Genomic DNA, 12669 nt, shown 5'->3' on the forward strand with positions numbered 1-12669 from the left:
GATTTCTTCATTAACCGGTTGATTGCTCAGTAGCATGTTGTTTAATCACATATTTGTGATTTTTCAATTTTCTCTAGTCATTGATTTCTAATTTCATATCACTGTGGTTGGAAAAGATGCTTGATGTGATTTCAGTCTTTTTAAATTTATTGGGACTTGTACTGTGTCCTAACATGTGATCTACACTGGAGAACATTCCATATACACTTTAGAAGAATGTGTATTCTGCTGCTTTGTGATGGAATAATCTGTACTTATCTATTAAGTGCATCTATTCTAATGTGTCATTTATGGCCAATGTTCCCTTATTGATTCTCTAGATGATCTATCCATTGATGTAAGTGGAATATTAAAGTTCCCTATGATTATTGTATTGTTGTCACTTTCTCCCCCTTACGTCTGTTAATATTTGCTTTATATGTTTAGGTGCTTCTATGATGGGTGCATAAATATTTAAAATTTTATATCCCTTGTTACATTGACCCCTTTATCATTATATAATGCCCTTCTATGTCTTTTTTATAGTCTTTGTTTTAAAGTTTATTTTGTCTGATATCAGTATAATTTCCCTAGCTTTCTTTTCATTTCCATTTGCTTGGAACATCTTTTTTCCATCCCTTCGCTTTTAGTCTGTGTGTGTTCTGACAGCTGAAGGGCATCTCTTGTAGGGAGCATATAGATGGATCTTGAGTTTTTGTTTGTTTGTTTATTCATTCAGTCATTTTCTGTCTTTTGATCAGAGAATTTAGTGCATTTACATGGAAAGTAATTATTGATAGGTATGTACTTACTGCCATTTTGTTCATTGTTTTCTGCCTGTTTTGTAGTTCCTCTCTGTTCTTTTCTTCTCTTGTTCTCTTCCCTTGTGATTTAGTGATTTCTTTAGTATTAGGCTTAGATTCCTTTCTTCTTATCTTCTGTGTATCTACTATAGGTTTTTGTTTTGTGGTTATCGTGAGGCTTGCATCCTATGTGTATAGCAGTCTATTTTAGGTTGATAGTGATTTAAGTTTAAATACATTCTAAAACCCTATATTTTTATCCCCCATTTTATGTTTTTGATGCCACATTTTACATCTTTATATTTTTGTATCCCTTAGCTGATTATTGTAGTTAGAGTTATTTTTACTACTTTTGTCTTTTAGCTTTCATTCTAGCTTTGTAAGTGATTAATCCACAACTTCTACTGTATATTTACCTTTGCCAGTGAGATTTATACTTTCATATATTTTCTTATTACTAATTAACGCCCTTTCTTTTCAACTTAAAGAAGTCCCTTTAACAGGGACGCCTGGGTGGCTCAGTCGGTTAAGCGTCTGCCTTCGGCTCAGGTCATGATCCCAGGGTCCTGGGATCGAGTCCCACATCGGGCTCCCTGCTCCATGGGGAGCCTGCTTCTCCCTCTGCCTCTGCCTCTCTGTCTCTCTCTCATGAATAAATAAATTAAAAAAAAAAAAAAAAAGAAGTCCCTTTAACATTTCTTGTAAGGTCAGTTTAATGGTAATAAACTCCTTTAGCTTTTGTTTATCCAGAAAGCTCTATCTCTTCTTCAATTCTGAATGATAATCTTTCCAAGGAGAGTCTTCTCAGTTGGAAGTTTTTCCCTTTCTGCACTTTGAGTACATCCTACCATTCCCTCTGCCCTGCAAAGTCTCTGCTGAAAACTCTGCTGATAATCTAATGGGGGGCTGCTTTGTGTGTAACAAGCTTTTATCTCTTGCTGCTTTTAAGATTCTCTCTTTAATTTTTAACATTTTAATTATAATGTGTCCTGATGTGAATTGTTTTGGGTTCATCTTATTTGGAACTTTCTGGCATTCCTAGATCTGGATGTCTGTTTCCTTCCCCAAGTGAGGAAAATTTTCAGGCATTATTTCTTCAGATAAGCTTTCTATCCCTTTTTTCTCTCTCTTGTCCTTCTGGGAACCCTATAATGCAAATGTTATTCTGCTTGACGTTTTCCTATAGGTTTCTTAAGCTACCTTTGCTGTTTTAAATTCTTTTTCTCTTTCTGCTGCTCTGGGTGAGTTACAATGCCTTGTATTCTAGGTAACTTATCCTTTCTTCTGCTTCATCCATCTGCTAATAAACATTTCTAGCATAGTTTTTGGTTCGGTTATTGGATTCTTCAGCTCTGTGTCTTCTGCTTGCTACTTTCTCATATTTTCTATCTCAGTTGAAGTTCTCACTGTATTCATCCATTTTTCTCTCAAGTTCAGTAAACATTTTTATGACCATCACTTTAAACTATTTATCAGATAAATTGCTAATCTCTGTTGCATTATGGTTTTTTCCTGAGGTTTCGTCTAATTCTTTCATTTGGAACATATTCCTCTGTTTCCTCATTCTGCTATTTTGTCTGTGTTTATTTCTATATATTAGGCAAAACAGCCATCTCTCTCATTCTTCGAGGAGTGACCTTGTAGAGGTGAGACTTATCTTTCCACTTTGCCCTAGCTCTTGGTGGTGTCTTAAACCTTTGGATTGTCTAAGCAGTTTGATTTATTCTTGATAGGTCCCAGTTGTTGAGGGTGTGCCAAGACCTGTCAATATTTCAAATGGGAGGGCAAGGTGTATCTCAGTTAGCACCTAGTTTCGGGTTGATTGGAAGCCAGACCTTAGCAGAAGATTTTAAAGTATGCAAATATATATGGTGAGCACTGTGAATTGTGTAAGACTGATGAATCACAGACCTGTACCTCTGAAACAAATAATACATTATATGTTAAAAAAAAAAAAAAAAAAAAAGAAGAAGAAGAAGAAGATAGCAAGAAGGGAAAAATGAAGGGGGGAAATAAAATACACCCAAAATCTAGTGTGTGGCACTGATCTATGCACCAGCCTGATCATATTTGATCATATTCTGTTTTTTGTTTGGTTTGTTTTTATCTTTTTCTTTTTCTTTTTTCTTTCTTTCTCTTTCTTTTCCCCTGGTTTCAGGTCTTTTCTGATTTGTTTAGAGTATATTTTCTGCGGACGTTGTTACTGTGTTAGCATTTTGTTCTCTCATTCATCTATTCTCCTCTGGACAAAATGACAAGACAGAAAAAATCACCTCAACAAAAAGAACAAGAGGCAGTACCAACTGCCAGGGGCCTACTCAATACAGACATTAGTACGATGTCGGACCTAAAGTTCAGAATGATGATTTTAAAGATACTAGCTGGGCTTGAAAAAAGCATGGAAGTTATTAGAGAAACCCTTTCTGGAGAAATAAAAGAACTAAAATCTAACCAAGTCAAAATCAAAAAGGCTATTAATGAGGTGCAATCAAAAGTGGAGGCTCTAACTGCTAGGATAAATGAGGCAGAAGAGAGAATTAGTGATATAGAAGACCAAATGATGGAAAATAAAGAAGCTGAGAAAAAGAGAGATAAACAACTACTGGATCACGAGGGCAGAATTCGAGAGATAAGCAATACCATAAGACGAAATAACATTAGGATAATTGGGAACCCCAAAGAAGAAGAAAGTGAGAGAGGGGCAGAAGGTATATTGGAGCAAATTATAGCAGAGAACTTCCCTAATTTGGGGAAGGAAACAGGCATCAAAATCCAGGAGGCACAGAGAACCCCTTTCAAAATCAATAAAAATAGGTCAACACCCCGACATCTAATAGTAAAACTTACGAGTCTCATAGACAAAGAGAAAATCCTGAAAGCAGCTCAGGAGAAGAGATCTGTAACCTACAATGGTAGAAATATGAGATTGGCAAAAGACCTATCCACAGAGACCTGGCAGGCCAGAAAGGACTGGCATGATATATTCAGAGCACTAAATGAGAAAAATATGCAGCCAAGAATACTCTATCCAGCTAGGCTGTCATTGAAAATAGAAGGAGAGAGAAAATGCTTCCAGGACAAACAAAAACTAAAGGAATTTGCAAACACGAAACCAGCCCTATAAGAAATATTGAAAGGGGTCCTCTAAGCAAAGAGAGAGCCTAAAAGCAACATAGACCAGAAAGGAACACAGACAATATACAGTAACAGTCACCTTACAGGCAATACAATGGCACTAAATTCATATTTTTCAATAGCTACCCTGAATGTAAATAGGCTAAATGCCCCAATCAAAAGACACAGGCTATCAGATTGGATAAAAAAAACAAGACCCATCGATATGCTGTCTGCTCATTTTAGACCCAAAGACACCCCCAGATTGAAAGTGAGGGGTTGGAAAACCATTTACCATGCTAATGGACACCAAAAGAAAGCTGGGGTGGCAATCCTTATATCAGGCAAATTAGATTTTATACCAAAGACTGTAATAAGAGATGAGGAAGGACACTATATCCTACTTAAAGGGTCTATCCAACAAGAAGATCTAACAATTGGAAATATCTATGCCCCTAACATGGGAGCAGCCAATTATATAAGGCAATTAATAACAAAAGCAAATAAACACACTGACAACAATACAATAATAGTGGGGGACTTTAACACCCCCCCTCACTGAAATGGACAGATAGTCTAAGCAAAAGATCAACAAGGAAATAAAGACTTTAAATGACACACTGGACCAAATGGACTTCGCAGATATATTCAGAACATTCCATCCCAAAGCAACAGAATACACATTCTTCTCTAGTCCCCATGGAACATTCTCCAGAATAGATCACATCTTAGGTCACAAATCAGGTCTCAACCGGTACCACAAGATTGGGATCATTCTTTGCATATTTTCAGACCACAGTGCTTTGAAACTAGAACTGAATCACAAGAGGAAAGTCAGAAAGAACTCAAATACATGGAGGCTAAAGAGCATCCTACTAAAGAATGAATGGGTCAACCAGGAAATTAAAGAAGAATTAAAAAAATTCATGGAAACAAATGAAAATGAAAACACAACTGTTCAAAATCTTTGGGATACAGCAAAGGCAGTCCTAAGAGGAAAGTATATAGCAATACAAGCCTTTCTCAAGAAACAAGAAAGGTCTCAAATACACAACCTACCCCTACAACTAAAGGAGCTGGAGAAAGAAGAGCAAATAAAGCTTAAACCCAGCAGGAGAAGAGCAATAATAAAGATCAGAGCAGAAATCAATGAAATGGAAACCAAAAGAACAGTAGAACAGATCAACGAAACTAGGAGCTGGTTCTTTGAAAGAATTAACAAGATTGATAAAGCCCTGGCCAGACTTATCAAAAAGAAAAGAGAAATGACCCAAATCAACAAAATCATGAATGAAAGAGGAGAGATCACAACCAACACCAAAGAAATACAAACAATTATAAGAACATATTATGAGCAACTCTATGCCAGCAAATTAGATAATCTGGAAGAAATGGATGCATTCCTAGAGATGTATCAACTACCAAAACTGAACCAGGAAGAAATAGAAAACCTGAACAGACCTATAACCACTAAGGAAATTGAAGCAGTCATCAAAAATCTCCCAAAAAACAAAAGCCCAGGGTCAGATGGCTTCCCAGGGGAATTCTACCAAACAGTTAAAGAAGAATTAATACCTATACTTCTGACACTGTTCCAAAAAATAGAAATGGAAGGAAAACTTCCAAACTCCTTTTATGAGGCCACCATTACCTTGATCCCCAAACCAGACAAAGATCCCATCAAAAAGGAGAATTACAGACGAATATCCTTGATGAACATGGATGCAAAAATTCTCACCAAAATACTAGCCAATAAGACCCAACAGTACATTAAAAAGATTATTCACCATGACCAAGTGGGATTTATCCCTGGGCTGCAAGGTAGGTTCAACATCCGCAAATCAGTCAGTGTGATACAATACATTAATAAAAGAAAGAACAAGAACCATATGATCCTCTCAATAGATGCAGAAAAAGCATTTGACAAAGTACAGCATCCTTTCTTGATCAAAACTCTTCAGAGTGTAGGGAAGAAGGTACATACCTCAATATCATAAAAGCCATCTATGAAAAACCCACAGTGAATATCATTCTCAGTGGAGAAAAACTGAAAGCTTTCCCCCTAAGGTCAGGAACATGGCAGGGATGTCCACTATCACCACTGCTATTCAACATAGTATTAGAAGTCCTAGCCACCACAATCAGACAACAAAAAGAAATCAAAGGCATCCAAATTGGCAAAGAAGTCAAACTCTTACTCTTTGCCGCTGATATGATACTTTATGTGGAAAACCCAAAAGACTCCACCCCAAAACTGCTAGAACTCATACAGGAATTCAGTAAAGTGGCAGGATATAAAATCAATGCACAGAAATCAGTGGCATTCCTATACACCAACAACAAGACAGAAGAAAGAGAAATTAAGGAGTGGATCCCATTTACAATGACACCCCAAACCATTAAGATACCTAGGAATAAATCTAACCAAAGAGGCAAAAATCTGTACTCAGAAAACTATAAAATACTCATGAAAGAAATTGAGGAAGACACGAAGAAATGGAAAAACATTCCATGCTCACGGATTGGAAGAACAAATATTGTGAAGATGTCAATGCTACCTAGAGCAATCTACACATTCAATGCAATACCCATCAAAATACCATCCACTTTTTTCAAAGAAATGGAACAAATAATCCTAAAATTTGTATGGAACCAGAAAAGACCCCGCATAGCCCGAGGAATGTTGAAAAAGAAAAGCAAAGCTGGCGGCATCACAATTCCGGACTTCAGCTCTATTACAAAGCTCTCATCATCAAGACAGTATGGTACTGGCACAAAAACAGACACATAGATCAATGGAACAGAATAGAGAGCCCAGAAATGGACCCTCAACTCTATCATCAACTAATCTTTGACAAAGCAGGAAAGAATGTCCAATGGAAAAAAGACAGTCTCTTCAACAAATGGTGTTGGGAAAATTGGACAGCCACATGCAGAAGAATGAAACTGGACCATTTCCTTACACTACACACAAAATTGACTCCACATGGCTAAAAGACCTAAATGTGAGACAGGAGTCCATCAAAATCCTAAAGGAGAACACAGGCAGCAACCTCTTCGGCCGCAGCTGCAGCAATTTCTTCCTAGAAACATCGTCAAAGGCAAGGGAAGCAAGGGCAAAAATGAACCATTGGGACCTCATCAAGATAAAAAGCTTTTGCACAGGGGCGCCTGGGTGGCTCAGTTGGTTGAGCGACTGCCTTCGGCTCAGGTCATGATCCTGGAGTCCCTGGATCGAGTCCCGCATTGGGCTCCCTGCTCGGCGGGGAGTCTGCTTCTCCCTCTGACCCTCCCCCCTCTCGTGCTGTCTCTCATTCTCTCTCTCTCTCAAATAAATAAATAAAAATCTTTAAAAAAAAAAAAAAAAAAAGCTTTTGCACAGCAAAGGAAACAGTCAACAAAACCAAAAGACAACAGAAAGAATGGGAGAAGATATTTGCAAATGACATATCACATAAAGGGCTAGTATCCAAAATCTATAAAGAACTTCTTAAACTCAACACCCAAAGAACAAATGATCCAATCAAGAAATGGGCAGAAGACATGAACAAACATTTTTCCAAGGAAGACATCCAAATGGCCAACAGACACATGAAAAAGTGCTCAACATCGCTCGGCATCAGGGAAATCCAAATCAAAACCTCAATGAGATACCACCTCACACCAGTCAGAATGGCTAAAATTAACAAGTCAGGAAATGACAGATGTTGGCAGGGATGCGGAGAAAAGGGAACCCTCCTACACTGTTGGTGGGAATGCAAGCTGGTGCAGCCACTCTGGAAAACCATATGGAGGTTCCTCAAAAAGTTGAAAATAGAGCTACCATACGATCCAGCAATTGCATTACTGGGTATTTACCCCAAAGATACAAATGTAGGGATCCGAAGGGGTACGTGCACCCCAATGTTTATAGCAGCAATGTCCACAATAGCCAAAGTGTGGAAAGAGCCAAGATGTCCATCGACAGATGAATGGATAAAGAAGATGTGGTACATATATACAATGGAATATTATGTAGCCATCAAAAGGAATGAGATCTTGCCATTTGCAACGACGTGGATGGAACTGGAGAGTGTTATGCTGAGGGAAATAAGTCAATCAGAGAAAGACATGTATCATATGACCTCACTGATATGAGGAATTCTTAATCCCAGGAAACAAACTGAGTGTCGCTGGAGTGGGGGGGGTGGGAGGGATGGGGTGGCTGGGTGATAGACATTGGGGAGGATATGTGCTATGGTGAGCGCTGTGAATTGTGCAAGACTGTTGAATCAAAGATCTGTACCTCTGAAACAAATAATACATTATATGTTAAAAAAAAGAAGAAAATAGCAGGAGGGGAAGTATGAAGTGGGGGAAATTGGAGAGGGAGATGAACCATGAGAGATGATGGACTCTGAAAAACAAACTGAGGGTTCTAGAGGGGAGGGGGGTGGGTTTCCAGATATCTAGAGGTTATGGAGGAGCTCTCAGGGAATACAGGCAGGGAAATGCCATGTTTTTGCTCTCCCTTGGCCTTGCTACAGCTCCTGGTATCTCCCAAAAAGGAGCTTTTCACCCAGGGGATGCCCCCAGAGCATTGGGATAGGTTAGTCTGGTGATGGGTTATTAAAGAGGGCACGTATTGAATGGAGCACTGGGTGTTATACGCAAACAATGAATCATGGAACACTACATCTAAAACTAATGATGTAATGTATGGGGATTAACATAACATAATAATAAAAAATAAGTAAATAAATAAAGAAGGCACGTACTGAATGGAGCACTGGGTGTTATATGCAAACAATGAATCATTGAACACTACAGCAAAAAGTAATGATGTAATGTATGGGGATTAACATAACATAATAAAATAAAAAAAAAAACTAATGATGTAATGAATGGTGACTAACATAACATAATAAAATTAAATAAAAAAAATAAAGTATGCAAATATATGCAGTCCTGTGGGACTGCAGTAGTAACCTCTGCTGGCCTCCAGACCAGAGCTCTGCGGGCATCCCCTGGGTGAAAAGCTCCTTTCTAGGAGATACCAGGAGCTGTAGCAAGGCCAAGGGAGAGCCCAAACATGGCATTTCCCAGCCTGTATTCCCTGAGAGCTCCTCCATAACCTCTAGATATCTGGAAAACCTGAATTCAACCTCTTAGGCTGAAGCTCTAAGACAAGTATAGAGGCCTTTTTCGTAGAAAAGGGGGTATATTTTTAGTCTGCTGCTTATGTTGTGCCCTGGGGGTATTAGCCTCACAAAAACTCTCTCTGTAATTACAGTTACAGTCCCTTGGGACCCAGGAACACAAGCAGCTTTACCACCAGAGCCAAGCAATCAAGGAGCATCCCCTGTGTGGGCTGCACATGCCCACCACCTTGATCAAGGTTGTGGGAGAGCGCAGGGCCAGCACACGCCCACCAGCAATATCAAGGCAGAGGGACAGCACAAAAATGATTCCTGGCAGTGCCCCATCCCTACAGAGAGTATCAGCAGACCTCTGCTCCTCTGGAAGATGCTTTAAGATCAGCAAATGGATCTCCTTCACATTGTAGTCTGGCTGCTTTTGCACTTGTCTCTGCGGTGAGTGAGTCTGTGCACAAACCCTTTAAGAAATGTGCCTCCTGAGCGTGAGCCCCCGTTGGTTTTCAGAGTCAGACACTTTGTGGGACTCATCCCTCCACTGCAGGTCCCAAGGGTTGGGGTGTCTTGATGTGGGGCAGGAACCCCTCAGTTCTTAGGGAGAAGCTCTGAATTTGTGAGACCCCTCCTGATTGTGGGTTGCCACACTGTGGGTGGGGTTTTAGGTGAGACCTTGTCTCTGTCACTCCTACCCATTTGGAGGTAGCCCTTTTACTGTTTGTTGTGAGGAGCTGTTCTGCTAGTTTTTAAGTCATTTTCAGAGGGAATTGATCCATATGTAGTTGTAGATTCAGTGTGTCTACAGGAGCAGGTGAGTTCAGAATGTCCCTATGCTGCCTTAAAAAGTCTTATCCTGTGTCCCTCTTAAAGAGTTAATTCTGCATTCTTAGGATCTTTGGCTGAAGGACTTCAAACCACCTTCCCCTTTGTGACATGCTCTCAGAGGGTGGGGAAATTAGAGATTATTTTAAAATTACATTCCTTTAACAAAAATAAAACAGCTTAATACATTCGATTCACAATTTCACTTACTGGAATTTGTTCTAAGGCAATAACCTAAAGTACATACAATTGCAAATGCAAAGATATTCACTGTAGCGTTGACTGTGATAAGCAAAATCAACCGAAAATAACCTCTATATCCACAACACAGACTTGGTAAGTTAACTCCAGTATATCCAGTCAGTGGAATCATATGCAGCCCCTGAAAAGCATGTTGTTAAAGAATATCTACTGACATGGGGAAACATTTATAAGGCAGGTTATGAATGTAATATAACTAGCATTTGTATGAAAAAAAAAAAAAAAGCATGGAGAAAATTCTAAGACATATACCAAGATGCTAACAATGATTATTTTGGGTAGTGGGATTAAAGTTAACATTTTCCTATGGTGTTTTCAAGTTTTTTCATATTGAATAACTACTAAGTTTATAAAATAAACTACTAATTAAGTTTATAACCATAAATTAAGTTTATAAGAAAACTGAATAAACATTATTTTTAAAAAAGCTGAAGCATTTGAGGGCCCCCAGTTTTTTTGATGGGGCAGTGCATTGGTGGGAGCCTGTTGAGGGAAGATTGAGCACCGATAAACATTCTCAAGGAAGATAATTTAGGAAAAATAGATGACATGCTAACTCACTGTTTCCTTGAAAGGCCTGATAGTCAAAATTTAAGTGAATAAAAATTTATATTATAAAATATACATATATAAGTTTTTTTAAAAAGTGGGATTTGTGGTAATTTTTCTTTCTTTTTAATGTATTTTTAAATTTTAAATATTAAATATTCCATAATGGGCATGTTATTACATTTTTTTCCTGACCTAGTAAATGAAAAGGCTGAACTCCCATGAAAAGCTAAACTTAAGGGCCTTGAGGACAAAAATGTGCAATGTTTTTCTTGATTTTCTCCTTGGCGTCCACCATGGACCCAAGTGCGTTTTCGTAAGTGGGTCAAATACCAGCTGGATGGTCACTATATCAAGCTGGGTTTCTGTGCTACTCATGTTCCTTCTTAGTGCATGGAACTGCAAAATAATTAGTCACATATTAAACTGAAAAATAAATGAAATAAGATAAAATAAAATAAAAATGAGTAGCATGAGTATTGCTTTCAGAATTGAGAATAAAACATTTCTGTTTCTTCAGGAAAATAGCTGGCAGTAAAGAGATAAATCCCTGGATAAGAATCAAGAGCTTTTCTAAACATACAGCCAGCCATCAATTGCTTATTTGGTTTTGTGACCAGGATCCATGGATCCACCCTCAGCATTTGTCTCTCATCCGGCCAGACAGGGGACATGGACTTGTTAATCATGTAGGGATGTGTGGTAACTGGGAAAAAGCTTCAGAACATGTTTCCATTTGCTCAGCCACTTGATGGTCCAAATCCAAAGCAGATGGTTGGGTCTTCTCTAAAACATGTGGACCCAGGACCATGAAATTCTGTCTGAGCCTCAGAAGCTGCCCTTCTTACAAGATCAAAACCCAAGCTGTTATGAAACCTATGAAATTAAATTCATTCTAGGCCTCTAATTTGGAGATAGCATAGTCCTCAGTGCAGAAACAATAACAGTTAAAGTACATCTTTACAAAGCATTTGATACATGGGAACACATTTCTCCATATTTAAAATTCTCTTGACATAGTAATAAAAGAGGCAGAACAAGTCCCACTAGCCCCATATTATAAAAGAATAAACCAAAACATAGATTGAGTATGTTTTCCAGTTATCCAGTACATTCGTGGAAGGGTCGGATGTGGACCCCAGAGTTCCTGATTTTTTTAAGTCCGTTTTATTGAGATATAATGTACATACAATAAAATCTACCAATTTTAAGCATACAATCCCTTGGTTTTTGACAATTTATACAGTTACGTGACCACTGACACAGGATACAGAATATTTTCATTACCTCACAAGTTTCTTTTTGTCCTTGGTAGTCAGTCTCCTTCTACTCCCACCCTTTGGTCTCTGGCAACTGCTGAATTGGATTCTATTACTATAGTTGTGCCTTTTCCGGTGTTTGATATAAGTGGAATCATACAGCATATAGTATTGTATCTGACTTTAAGAACTTAGCATAATGCTTTTGAGATTTATCCATGTTGTGTGTGCCAGTAGTCCAAGTGTTTTTTTTTTTTTTTATTGCTTAGTAGTATTCCATGGTGACAGTATTTTATTGTGCATTCTATTTTATCCTACTAGAAGTCTATTGTGATTTATGAATACATCACAATTTGTTCAACTATTTACCTTTGATCCATCTTTACTTTGGGATCTACTAACATGTTGAGGGATGTTTGACTCTCCCATGATGTTCACCTCTATCTAAGCTCCATGAGGGCAGGGAGAGTGTCTGTCTGATTCATGGCTATTTCCCCAATGCCTAACATGATGTCTGGCACAGAGGATGTGCTAAAGAAAAAATGTGTGGACAAATGCATGAATGAACAAATGAATGAATGAACACAATATGGCAGTCTAGCTAGTCAACTGAGAAGGGAGACTACCCTGGAAAGAGAACCACATCATTAAACTCATTTTGATAGTTTTCAGGTTCTGGGTACCATACACAACCTCTCTGAGCTTAGTCTTGTAAAATGAGGCCAGTAATTCTTACCTTATGGGATTGTT

This window comes from Mirounga angustirostris, unplaced genomic scaffold (assembly GCF_029215605.1).
Source record: "Mirounga angustirostris isolate CCGP_5_RB_7025 unplaced genomic scaffold, mMirAng1.0.hap1 SCAF_8, whole genome shotgun sequence".
In the NCBI taxonomy this organism is placed as follows: Eukaryota; Metazoa; Chordata; class Mammalia; order Carnivora; family Phocidae; genus Mirounga; species Mirounga angustirostris.